A 12,807-nucleotide genomic window follows, 5' to 3' on the forward strand; every position below is an offset into this window, starting at 1 on the left:
CCACATCGCTCGACGCAACAACATCGTTGTTGATCGATACGCACAACCAACCGTCGATCGACACCAGACCTTCATCGTCGATCGATCCCAATCGTTCGACAACGATCGATACTACACCACGTACGTCGATCGATACTGTGTCGTCAAAATTGGTAAACATTATTATTCTAACACAGGACGAGAACGGAAACCTGTATGACCAGGACGGTCATCTGCGTAATGCAACAGGTCAAAAAATAGACACTCAGGGCACTGTAATCCCTGATGCTAATGCTACAGGAGCTGCTCAACCTGTAGATGTGGACGCTCGATCGAAACCACTGGCCGACTACAATCGCCCAGATGAGTACTATTCCAACAGATCAACTATTCGGCTTCCGGAGATCCAAACACAGAATTTCGAGCTGAAGCCTCAATACTACACCCTCGTGTCGCAGATACCCTACTCTGGGTTACCGCACGAGCATCCTATGGACCATCTGGAACGGTTCGAGGATCTAATCGCTGATATTCGGATGGAAGGAGTCCCCGAAGACTACCTGCTGTGCAAGCTCTTCAGATACACGCTGAATGGAGAAGCGATGCACTGGCTTAGGCAGCAACCCACAAGATCTTTAACATCCTGGACCGACATCAAGAATGCTTTCTAACGAAACTTCTTCGATGAGGCACACGCTGAAGAACATCAGAACAAAATTTCCATATTCTCGCAGGAGGCTGGAGAGTCCTTCAAAGATGCGTGGATTAGATTTAGGTTCTTCCAGCGAGATTGTCCATACCACGGATTTAACGAAGTGCAGCTGCTAAGCACTTTCTTCCGAGGTCTCGCCTTAAAGTAGCAAATGGCTCTTGATACGGCGAGTGAAGGAAACTTCACTACTCAGAATCTGTTGGAAGCTGTGAGACTTATCGAAAACCTTGCTAAGAGCAGCAGCACCAAAAACACTTGACTCTGAACGGAAGAAGTCTGTAGCCTCTATCGGGAAGGAACAGATGGACGAAGTAAGAGCTAAGTTAGATGTGTTGCACGAGCTTCTTAGGAAGCAATTCTGTTTAGCTGAAGGAGAAGTAGCATATACGGAAGGAGAAGAAAATGTGAACTACATCGGAGGTACCGGATTCCAGAAATTTGAAAACCAGGGCGGAAACATAAACTTCTTTGGAAATGGTCAAAGAAGTAACCAGAGTTCACAATTTCAAAAACCCTTCAACAACAGCAAAATCTACTCGAACTCCTACTACCAAAATCTACTTGAAACGCAAGTAATTCAGACTGGCGAGACTATAAAAAGGTAAGAAGCTTTCACTAGAGAGGCAGCAGCCGACAAAGGGAAACACCACGTAAATGCCATCATAGATGATGATTTCTGGCAAGTGGTGAGAAATGAAAAGCTTGAGGAAGGAAACTTTGAAATCGAAAGCTCCATGAGTCTCGGCGGATCTCAATGGTGTCGATCGATGTCGATGAACTCGCATCGATCGACAGACCATGACGAAGATCGATGAACGGATTACTCCAGTCATCGATCGACGTCGTCCGCTAAATCGACTGAATGCAATGCAGTTCGAATTCTAACTCATGAGGAATTCGCAGCTAAGCATCCTCACCCACCCTCCCCTTTCTATGATAAAATCGATCGATCGGTTGAGCCAACCATCGACCGACAGAGTGAGTCCGACGTCGATCGTCACACTCCACCTCCCATCGATCGACAAGCACCTCTGACATACCGAGTGCGGTTACCCTCAATCGATAATCATTATATGAACGCACTCAGACCACCACCTAAACCATTAGCTAGTTCACCCGAACCAAAACCCAACCCTTTAAATAGTTCACCAGAACCAGTTCAAGAAGAACAAGAAACTGAAGGGAGAAGGTTAAGGAAAATAAAGTAGAAGATTCCTAAGAACCTTAAGAGGGAAGCTAACGATAAGGAGATGGATGGTTTCACTAAAAGAGTCCTCAAAATCCCAATCGAAAATGCTTTTGATGAAGCTTACTTCACACACCGGGTGTGGATGTTCTTCAGAGAAACAAAGGTAACTGAGGAGGACATTAGGAGAATGTTTCATCAAGTCAGAGAGAAGATGAAACACAGGATCACATTGACGAAGAAGAGTGATCCTGGGAAATTTGCAATACCATGCGTAGTTAAGGGTGTTGAATTTCCCCATTCAATGTGTGACACAGGAGCATCAGTTAGTATCCTCCCTAGGATCATGGCAGACCAGCTTGGTTTGACCATCGAACCTTCAACAGAATCCTTCACCTTCGTGGATCTTTCAGAAAAACGATCAGGAGGTATCATACGAGATCTGGAGGTACAGATTGGTAATGCTCTTGTCCCTGTAGATTTTCATGTCCTAGACATCGAGCTTAACTAGAACTCTTCACTTCTGCTTGGAAGATCTTTCCTAGCTACAGTAGGAGCTGTATGTGACATGAACAAAAACAAATTGTGTCTAACGCTCATAGACCCCAACATCCACTACGGCCCCATCCGACCTAAGAGAAAGGTTATTAATTCTGTGGATTACGGGAAAGAACTTGGCTTCATTGGCGCATGCCATTGTGGAGCATAGTATGAATCGGAGTACGAAACAGAGTACTCGGAATCGATCGACACCCCCACTTTTCCATCGATCGATTCCAATGAGTCAACTGTGACCGATGACCGCAACAACACGTCACTCGACGAAAAGCAGCCGGTTGACCATTTTACTCCACCTAATCATTGTTACCCCCACTTTGCCTTCCAACCTCCAAGCAAGAGAGGACGTGATGATTATTCCATAGGCAGTTGGGCAGACAATGGTTTCCATGAAAGTTTTGCAGTTGACACTGTAATTACTTCATCTAACGAGGAACATATAGAGGAATATGATGAGGATTATTGGAAAGAACGTGCAATACAAATGTCTTTCCAGGATGAAAGATTTGAAACACATAGTCCACAAACATGTTTCCAATATCGATCGCCGAAGTGCACTCCACATCGGTCGATACCCACCCTCGTCCAGCAAAACAACCGTTCACATCGATCAACACCCACACAGGAACATCGATCGATATTCGTGCCGAAGCGAAAATTCAGAAGCAGGAGAATATTCCCTCTCCAACTAGGTTTATAGATACCTATATAAATCGTTTTGCACCCTCGAAACCACCTCAACACACCAGAGTAGACACACAAGCAAATAAGATGAACACTCTTCCTTCTACATCAACAGGAAAATCCATGAAGAGCAATCATCTCAAGAACACAAGTTCCGCAGAAATTACTCTGCCATCGATCGATGCATCTATATCTACATCGATCGATACTACTCTAAACCCTAATCTTTCTATTTATAAATTGAATGATAATGCAAACATTAGTTACAGTTTTCTAACACCTGATGAATTTGGTATTTTCAGGGACCCAGATGACAACGCACGTGCAATAGATGGAAGGATCTTACAAGTGTCCTGAGAGGACATAGCAGATATCCTTCAAGTAGCCAATGGACCTGACAACCTATTCTCACAGCAACGTGGCACTCCAGACGTCATTCAAACTGATCCTAACAACCACGTCGGAGTCGCCACAGTAGAAATCAATCCAGATCTATCACGCCAACCAAAAGGGCAAGCATCGATCGACGGGACAACTGAGACATCGATCGACAGGGTAACACCAACGTCGATCGATAGGGATGACTCGACGTCGATCGATAGACGTTATGAATTTGGAAACCGTGCTTTTGACATGTACGGAGCCAGAAAGTTCACTTGGGAACAAAGAGACGAGTATGGAGTCTACATAGATGAGTGTGGACACGCACGAGGCGTAGCTGGTGAGATGATACCTGTCACAAAGGACGAAATCAGGAAATTACTGGAAAGAGCATCTCTTTTTGAAGAGAGCCACATCTGTCTTCCAGAACATGCCACTTCATTCACACTCATAAGACTGGCACCAGAACTCTACACCAAAGATGAAATCAATGAGATGGCGTTTGGTATTTGTGGATCTCAGGAAAGACTGGGAGAGGAGCTTAAAACATTGGCAGAAGATACACATCAACCTTTGGATAGAGGCTACAATGAGCTTTTCAGAAGTATGGCAGAAATGAGGACATAAATTGAGAGTTTACGTCAGCAACTTGAGAAGGAAACCCCGACCTCAGCATCGATCGACGCACCAAATGCACCATCGATCGACATCAGTCTTCCTACAGCCCAGATCCCTGCAGAACTGCAATGTTCAGCACAACACAAGGATGAATGGGAAGTCTCATACATCAACACGAGGATAAACGACGTGTACTACCCTCTCAACAACAACGTGGACTGGCTGAGCACTAAAATCGAGCTACTACAGCAAGATCTGGATACCTTTCGCAAGAAGAACCAACAACCAGCCACATCGATCGACGTGTGTACATTCTCATCGCTCGACGCTAAGGTCTCAGCCATTAATAAGAGGCTGAGGACTTACGAAGACATGCATGACTGCTTTATATCACCAGTCATGATAGATTTAAACAAATTGTCTAGTCAATTACTGCATGCCCAAAGGGATATTGATAACATTACTAATCAAAATTTTTTGCAGGCAAAATCAGCATCGATCGATAGGCTACGAGGGCCTTGGATCGGTGGCAAGAATCCTGTGGAATTACTTCCTTACACAGCAGCAGAGGTTGACAAGATCACATCCAATATCTACACTGCTATAAACACCATGGAGGAACGACTTGACAAACGCTGCGATGACATCTACTTTCCATTCGACAACAAAATCAGTGGACTAGACAGCCACACAGAATGGCTACAGAAAGAAGTCAAAGCCATTCAGCGGCAACTCGCAGCTCAGCACCAGATATCAGCATCGATCGACAGGACGTGAGCGAAATCGCTCGATGGTAAGTCGCCGAGATCGACCGTCGAACACATAATCACATCGATCGCCGCCGGGTCTACACCAGCCGAAGAGCAGCTGATACACAAGACGATAGAGTCAATGCACAAGGAACTGACAGAACTTTCAGCATACGCCTATGACAATATAGGCTGGCACCAGGTCAGCATTGACAACATTCAAGATAGGCTACAAAACATCTCCAATGTACTTGCGAAGATGGATGACAAATGGACAAGATATGATGAGGCCACAAGAAGTTTCATTGCATCTTGGTCCAGAATGTGCAGAGATGACGTGGATGCTTGTTTTCCAACAAGCAGCTGTTTCTCCACCAAATAGCCAATCACTACCACAGTCAAGCTAAATGACTATAACCAAGCGCTGAGTGGGAGGCAACCCACTATTAGGTATTTTATTTTGGTTTTATTAGTTAGCATTTATTTACTTTCGTTTTATTTCTTTCAGATTTAGGAGACCCAAGTAGGAGGACCTGAATATCGACCACCGACGAGACGTCGACATCGCTCGACATAGACAACCACACGACGATCGATGTAACATATTCCCATCGGTCGATATCTACTCCGGTCAGATGTATCTTCCCTACTTGTTACATTTCGTACATCATGAACTATTTCATCATAACTCCGACTGAATTACACTGGGACAGTGTAATTTAAGTCTGGGGGGGAGATTTACTGATATAATTTATTTTATTCTTATATAAAAAGAATTTTAATAAATTATGCTTAGCTATTGAAAATAGGGACTATAATCTTATATTGATTTAAACTTGAATATCTAACCAATCTTTAGCACCATTTTAGATTTACTGATTGCAGATAGCATTATAGATGCTAAAGCAGATCAACCTATCAACTACACACTTGTCTTGAAACGCATGAAGCAACCAAAGCTGATTTCCAACACTAAACCTGACATAACCGCTTGTCTTGGGGGCTTGGTATACATGGGATCGGATTCTTCAGACAAGTCTGGAAGGTAACGCCTGGTGTAGATTATTTATCACATTTTCTCTCTCTAAATTTTGACCCTAGAATAGTTAGTGAGTATTTTAAATATATATATATATATATATATATATATATATATATAAAAAGATCTATTATTTACTTAGGATGAGTCTGAACAGGACTTTGTGGCTAAAACCATTAAGGCTTGATTCATAAAGACTCCAATAAAAGAGTTCGAAATGAGACTTGGAGGCGGTAACCTACAAGGCTCGCTTTCACAAAGAACTCTTGGATATAGGTCAAAAAGAAGTGAACAGAGCTTGGTGGCAACCACCATTAAGTTTTGATTCATGGAAGCATGTCCAATCTTGGTCACTGATCCTACAATGGAAGCAGACTTTGACTCAAGAGAGAAAATTAGAGAGAGAAAAACTACGAACTAACTTTTACCTGCAGCTCCAGATACTTGTCTGAAATCCTTGCATCCTATGATTGATACTCCCAAGGTAAAGCATTCACTTTATATTTATGCTAAGAAATGAAATCAGTAGAGGGGATATGTCAGACGTGAATTGATGAGTTGTGTTATGTTAGAAATGGTTGCTAAGCTAGGATATTGCATAGTATGCTTCTTTGATTAGGACTTTTTAAATGTGGTTGCAAAATTGTTAAAGAAAAGATTTCTATGCTTTAAAATCTTAATTCCCTAATATTTTCAAACCTCTTTCAGAGAGACAGCCTGTATGTTTTGCTTGAGGACAAGCAAAAGGATAAGTCTGAGGGAGTTGATATACCTTGGATTTGACCCGTTTTCATCCATGGTATATAGGTGTTTTACTATATATATGTATACATATATATATCTATGTTTTCTACTCTTCTAGGTATGTTTTCAGGTTCAGGTGCATTTCCGAGTAAAGTTATGACTTTGGAGCATTTTGGAGCTTAAAGGACATTTCACCCGAGCTGACCACGTAGAGGTCGACGAGAGGAAGAACAATCGATCGATGCGCATCAGTGCTGACGATCGATACCAGGAGATGCCTCGACAGATGAAGATTAATATCGATCGATGTACACAAGTACCATCGATCAATGTCGAGACATCAGAGACGCGACATTTTGGATTCAACAGACTTAAAATCCAAGGCCAATCTAAATTACGAAAATGCCCTGATGAGTTTTTAACCTAGTAGATTATATACTGCCTATGTGTTTTGACGGCATGAGAGCTTAGAGAGACTTTTTGTTAAAAGTTTTACTTAGAGAGAGAAGAGAGTTTTGGAGAGAAGATCACTTGTGATTGGAACTCCTTGTTATCATTTCTTTTCATCTATACTATGAGTTTCTATTTCTTTATTGTTATGAATTTCTTTGCTATGTCTGAGTAGTTCAATTATTAGATCCATGGTTTAGATAGGTTTGTGGGATTAGCCCCAAACTATAGATCTGCCTTGTTGTGATATTCATGATAGATTTGTATTCATTGCTTGTTTTAGCCTTGCTAACTAGAACTTGACCATATGATTACATATTCAAGTACCCTTGTTATCCCATCCTGACATTTATCTATCATATTAGGACTGCTAGAGAGGGCTAACCGCCAATTTAGTATCTTAATAGGGCATATCATACTCGCGCATAGGCCTGGCTAGAACCCGTCGATCGATGTCCTCAACTGACTATCGGTCGACGTAAGCAAAGGTGTATCGGTCGATGTCCCAATAGGACCATCGATCGACACTCTCTCGTTGTCAACATAGTAACCGTTGAGACACGAGATCTAGTCTTTTAACCAGTGAAACATGCGACAGCTGATCACTGAGTTAAGCAATTGAACTCTAACATATCATGCATGCAACAATTAGGCATCTATAGGTATTATAATCTCCAACACCTGAATAGTGGCCCTGCATCTAATATCATTTCCAACCAAGTTACATTTACTATTTACTTCGCTTGTTACTATTGCTATTTCATTTAAACATTTACAACTCTTAGAATTAATAAACATTAGATTTAATTGTTCCCTAGCTCCTTGTGGATTTGATCCCTAAGTATTACATCTGAACCTCTTTTGATGAGAGTAACACTCCTTTGGGTAATTTGAGTGGTATCAAACACCCTGACATATCTCACTTGATTCTCCAGAAGTTCTCAGCTGATCAGGTTACACTGGGTAGACTTAACTCCACCTTACTTGAACCTAATCTTGACTGAAATTCTTCTTGTTATGGGCATTAGATCAGGGAAACGAGAACACACTCAGGACTTCTTATCCTTTTTATCCATCTTGCTGATCTTGAGTGGCTAACTCATCTTTAGCTAGTTCCCACCCTGCACCTTAGCCTTTATTCCACCTTCATGCATTTGTTTTTCAGTGTCATATGTGCGGATATGTGCTAAAAGGTCGAAGAGGAAAGGATCAACGCAGCCTCCTACTCGTTACTGCTGCAGAAAGTCTGTTAGAAAGGAGAACAAGCAGATTAAGGGAATAACCGCTCCATAACCAATGAACTGCGCAAGAGCAGGGGTGGAGAACCAGAATGGTTGCAAAATCAGAACCACCAGTGGCACTCAGAACCATCATGTATGACCTGTTTTTTCGTCACATCACCATATCAGTCTTCAAAAAAAAAACAAAATAAGGTGATGGAGAAGGGGAAGAAATTAAAGAAACATGAGCCACTGGGAAGATCGAGCAAATGTGTGGGTACCAAAAGGAAAGTGGAACGCAGAATAATCAGTTGCATGTTCCGTCATTAGAACATTTGTTCCGTCATCAGAACAGTCGCACCAGATAGATCAAAAACGGGTAGAGGCTGTGGACATCAATGAATCTATCCTCTCTTGCCATTTTGTGCGATATCATGCATCATCTTCAATGAAATTGTAGCCCCTAAACACTTTTAACTCCACCATTAAATAGCCTGTTTCACGCCTAGACCGTCTACCATGAATAATGCCTGTGATGAGAAGCACATGCTACTCTTAAATGAATGTAGGGAGTTCTGTCTTGATAGTGTTGCTTTTTCAGGTTTGAGATGTAGAGTATGGAGCCGATTTTTGAACAACAGTCAGTGGGGTTCCGGTAAGGGTGTGTTGTCCTAGTTTTACTGCTTGTATGGTTCAGAGATTCGTGGTTAAAGTATGGTTGCTGAGAATAGGAGAGTTCCCACACTTTCAAACCTTTCTCCTTGTTCTTGATACTTGACATTGTTTGAGGACAAACAAGGATCTAAGTCTGGGGAAATTGATATATGGTGTTTATACATCTTGTATTTATGCTTTTCAATTGGTTTTCAAGTCTTTATCGAGTCTTCCTAGTCCTTTTCGAGTCATTACAGGTCTGGAGTTGCATTGGATGGGAGATGGACCACCTGGAACAAAAGAGGCAGAAAACAGTGCAATCTGGTGATTTTCACGCAGACCAGTCTTGATGACTGTTCCGGATAGCGGAGCAACCCGAGTGACTGTTCCGGATAGCGTAACAACCCGAGTGACTGTTCCGGATAGCGGAACAACCCGAGTGAGTGTTCCAGCGGCAGAGATTTTTAAGGAAACTACAACCTATTTCGAGGTTTGCCCAAATCTCTATATTTTCTCTCCCAGCCGCCTGTGGCTTTGATATATCTTCTTTTTCTGTTTCTCCTGACTATTCTACGCTGTTTTTGAGACAAGGAACCAGACTTGAGCTTTTAGAGATTTGTGATTTGATACTTTGTGTGCACATTAGGTTAATTGGTGTGCGTATACACGTAATATCAAGGTTTTCTACAAGGCTGTCCCAACAAGATCACAAATCCGCTATGCCTCTTACATCTCAGTGGTTAGTGGAGAACAGCTGGAAATTGTTCCTAAGAAGGAGTTTGGTAAAAAGGGTGAGAACAAAGAAGTCCTTGATGGAGATCCTCACACTGATACCAAGAAATTCAGTGGGAATGCAAAGGTGAAAGAAAAAGTCCAGAAGAAAAGGAGTCAAGGGTGACCCTATGATGACTTTGATACATCGCTTGTGTGATGAGAAATCCGTTGAGTATGAGGTAAAGTACAAGGGTACCTCTAAACCTTTCTCTAAAGTCAGAGTAATTCTCACACATGAGCTGAAAGAGAAAGGAGAAGCTGCTGTTAAGGGGTTGTTGAGCAGAATACTGAAGTTGAACATGACTGATTGTGGAGCTTGTTTTGGAACAAGTCCTCATGATCAACCCGACTAATCTCTGTCACCAAGTCAAGCTAGTGACTTAAACCAAACGCTTGGTGGGAGGCAACCTACTGGTGAGTGTAAATATAAATTGGTTTTGTTTTTGTTTGCTTATTTTTCGTTTTAGTTTATTGAGTCTCAGGTCAAAAAGCAGAATCCAAGATATTTCAAAAATCTGGGTTGTAGAAGGGAGCGATAACTCCAAGCGGAGATCTTATGATGGAACATCCAGAATTTTTATGGAGCGTCCGCTCCACTCAGGTAAGTATCTCAACCAAAAAAAGAAGAAGTTTATTCTTGTTTTCACCTTCTTTCTGATTTATTTTCACACCAGGGATGGTGTGAAGTAAGTCTGAGGGAGGGGTTTCGTCGGTTACTAACTTGTTTATTTCTTTTGTTTTTCTTTTGAGTCAGTTTGAGTCAGTTTTTATGATCAAGTCAGTCAAAACTTTGTGGGAATTAGGACCTTATTCCGTGTTGATCACTGGCCACCTCGTGCTTTAGTTATCTTATTCAGTGACTTTAGCAGTAGCGAAAGACACACATGTGGACCTGGAACATCGTGACATTATCACATTTGGTTCTCCAGAAGATTTCGGCTTGTCGAGGTTACACTGGAAAGACTTAGCTCTATTTAACTTGAACATAATCTTGACTGCAATTCTTCTTGTTATAGGTATTAGATCAGGGAAACGTGAATACACTCAGGACTTCTTATTCTTTTTATCCATCTTGCTGATCCTAAGTGGCTAGCTCATCTTTAGCTAGTTCCGACCCTGCACCTTAGCCTTTATTCCACATTCATGCATTTTATTTTCAGTGTCATATGTGGAGATATGTGCAAAAAGGCCGGAGAGGAAAGGATCAACACAGCCTCTTATTCAGTCAGAAAGGAGAACAAGCAGATTAAGGGAGCAACCACTCCATAACCAATGAACTGCGCAAGAGCAGAGGTGGAGAACCAGAATAGTTGCAAAATCAGAACCACCAGTGGCACTCAGAACGATCATGTATTACCTCCTTCTTCGTCACATCAACATATCAGTCTTAAAAAATAAAATAATAAGGTGATGGAGAAGGGGAAGAAATAAAAGAAATATGGAGCCACTGGGAAGGTCGAGCAAGAAGTTGGTACCAAGTGTTGAAAAGTATGCAGAAGAAAGTGGAAAGCAGAACAATCAGTCGCATGTGCCATCATCAGAACAGTCGCACCAGATATAGCAAAAACGAGTAGAGGTTGTAGACATCATAGGATCTATCCTCTCTTGGAATTTTGCGCGATATCATGCATCCCCTACAAAAATGGTAACCCCTAAACACTAATTAGCTCCACTTAAACACAAAATAGCATGTTTCGTACCTAGACCGTCTACCCTGAATAGTGCATGTGATGAGAAGCTCACGCTACTCTTAATTGAATGTTAGGAGCTTTGTCTGGAAAGTGTAGCTTTTGCAGGTTTAAAAATAAAGCTAAAGCATGATTGGTAAAACTAAATAAAAACTTGATGTACACTTTAATTTTCAAAAGTAAAACTACATCATGATTGGTAAAATTTAATGATTTAAAAATAAATAAAGCTAAAGTAGGGAGATAAAGCCCAACCAATATCTTTCGAACCCATCTAAAAAGGAATTTATTGGGCAAAATAGATATTTTTTATAATCCTAAAAATATGGTGGTTTTGACTTTCAGATGATACATGATTTTAATCATGCATCGTTAGGAAAAAAGTTGTAGAGGCTAGTTTAATTCTCATACTCTCTCCTAGGTATAGTTTTGCGTGGTGAGTATATTAAATTTACTTCTGTTTTACGAATAAACTAGACGATAATCAGCGCGTATATCAGAGTTAATTTTTTATACTAATGTTTATTCATTAAATGGTTATATTTGCAATTTTACAATCTATATAAATGTTGGTCTCTTAAATGTATTATCGTTGTTGAAGAGTTAACGTATTACAACTCATCTATCTATCTTATTAAAACTGAAGTACAAAATTGGAGTGTTTGGAGACTTGAATAGGACTATTAAAAATTTAGAGTGTTTGGAAACATGGATTGCAGTCTTTTTAAAAAAAAAATATTTTTGTTTGAAAACAAGGATAGTAGTATTAAGAAAAAAAGTAATGGGCTTATGTTTTTAAAAAAATTTGAAAGTTATCTAGGCCACTTTTAAAATATATCAAAATGGGCCAATCTAATTGCCTAAATTTTTTTTTTTCTAAACTAACCATAAAACAAAATTTAAACTTTATATACATATTTCAAATCAAAATAATAATTCAAATTTGATTTATATCAAATATTGATTCAAAAATATACATATATTCAAAAATGGATTTTTACTAAACTATTTTTCAAAAACCATTATAAAAAAATATTGTGAATATATATAAGAAAAATATAACACAAAGCCCAATTTGAAATACCAACTCAAATTATGGTTTTTATATTTCATATTAAGTTTTAAAAATATAATATATGTAATTATTTATATGATAGTATGTATAAAATACTATTAATTATATGATTACTTATATGATGGTACATATAAAATACGATTAATTATATGATGATAAAATACGATATATAATAATGACTAGGGATGAGCATTTGGGTACCCATACGGGTTTGGTTCTGATCGGTTTGTATTTCGGGTTTTCGGGGTCAAAGATTTCAGCCTTATTAGAATGTTTCTAAATTTTGGTTTGAGTTC

The 12,807-nt window shown here is 40.2% G+C and overlaps 1 non-coding gene across 1 annotated transcript; it reads right to left on the reverse strand.

Moving 5' to 3' along the window:
• Positions 1–681: 681 nt before the first annotated feature.
• Positions 682–787, reverse strand: LOC125576778. The gene has a single exon (XR_007315204.1). It is a non-coding gene; the product is annotated as a small nucleolar RNA R71 (small nucleolar RNA).
• Positions 788–12,807: the final 12,020 nt, after the last annotated feature.

This window comes from Brassica napus, chromosome A7, assembly GCF_020379485.1.
Source record: "Brassica napus cultivar Da-Ae chromosome A7, Da-Ae, whole genome shotgun sequence".
NCBI classification, from domain to species: Eukaryota; Viridiplantae; Streptophyta; class Magnoliopsida; order Brassicales; family Brassicaceae; genus Brassica; species Brassica napus.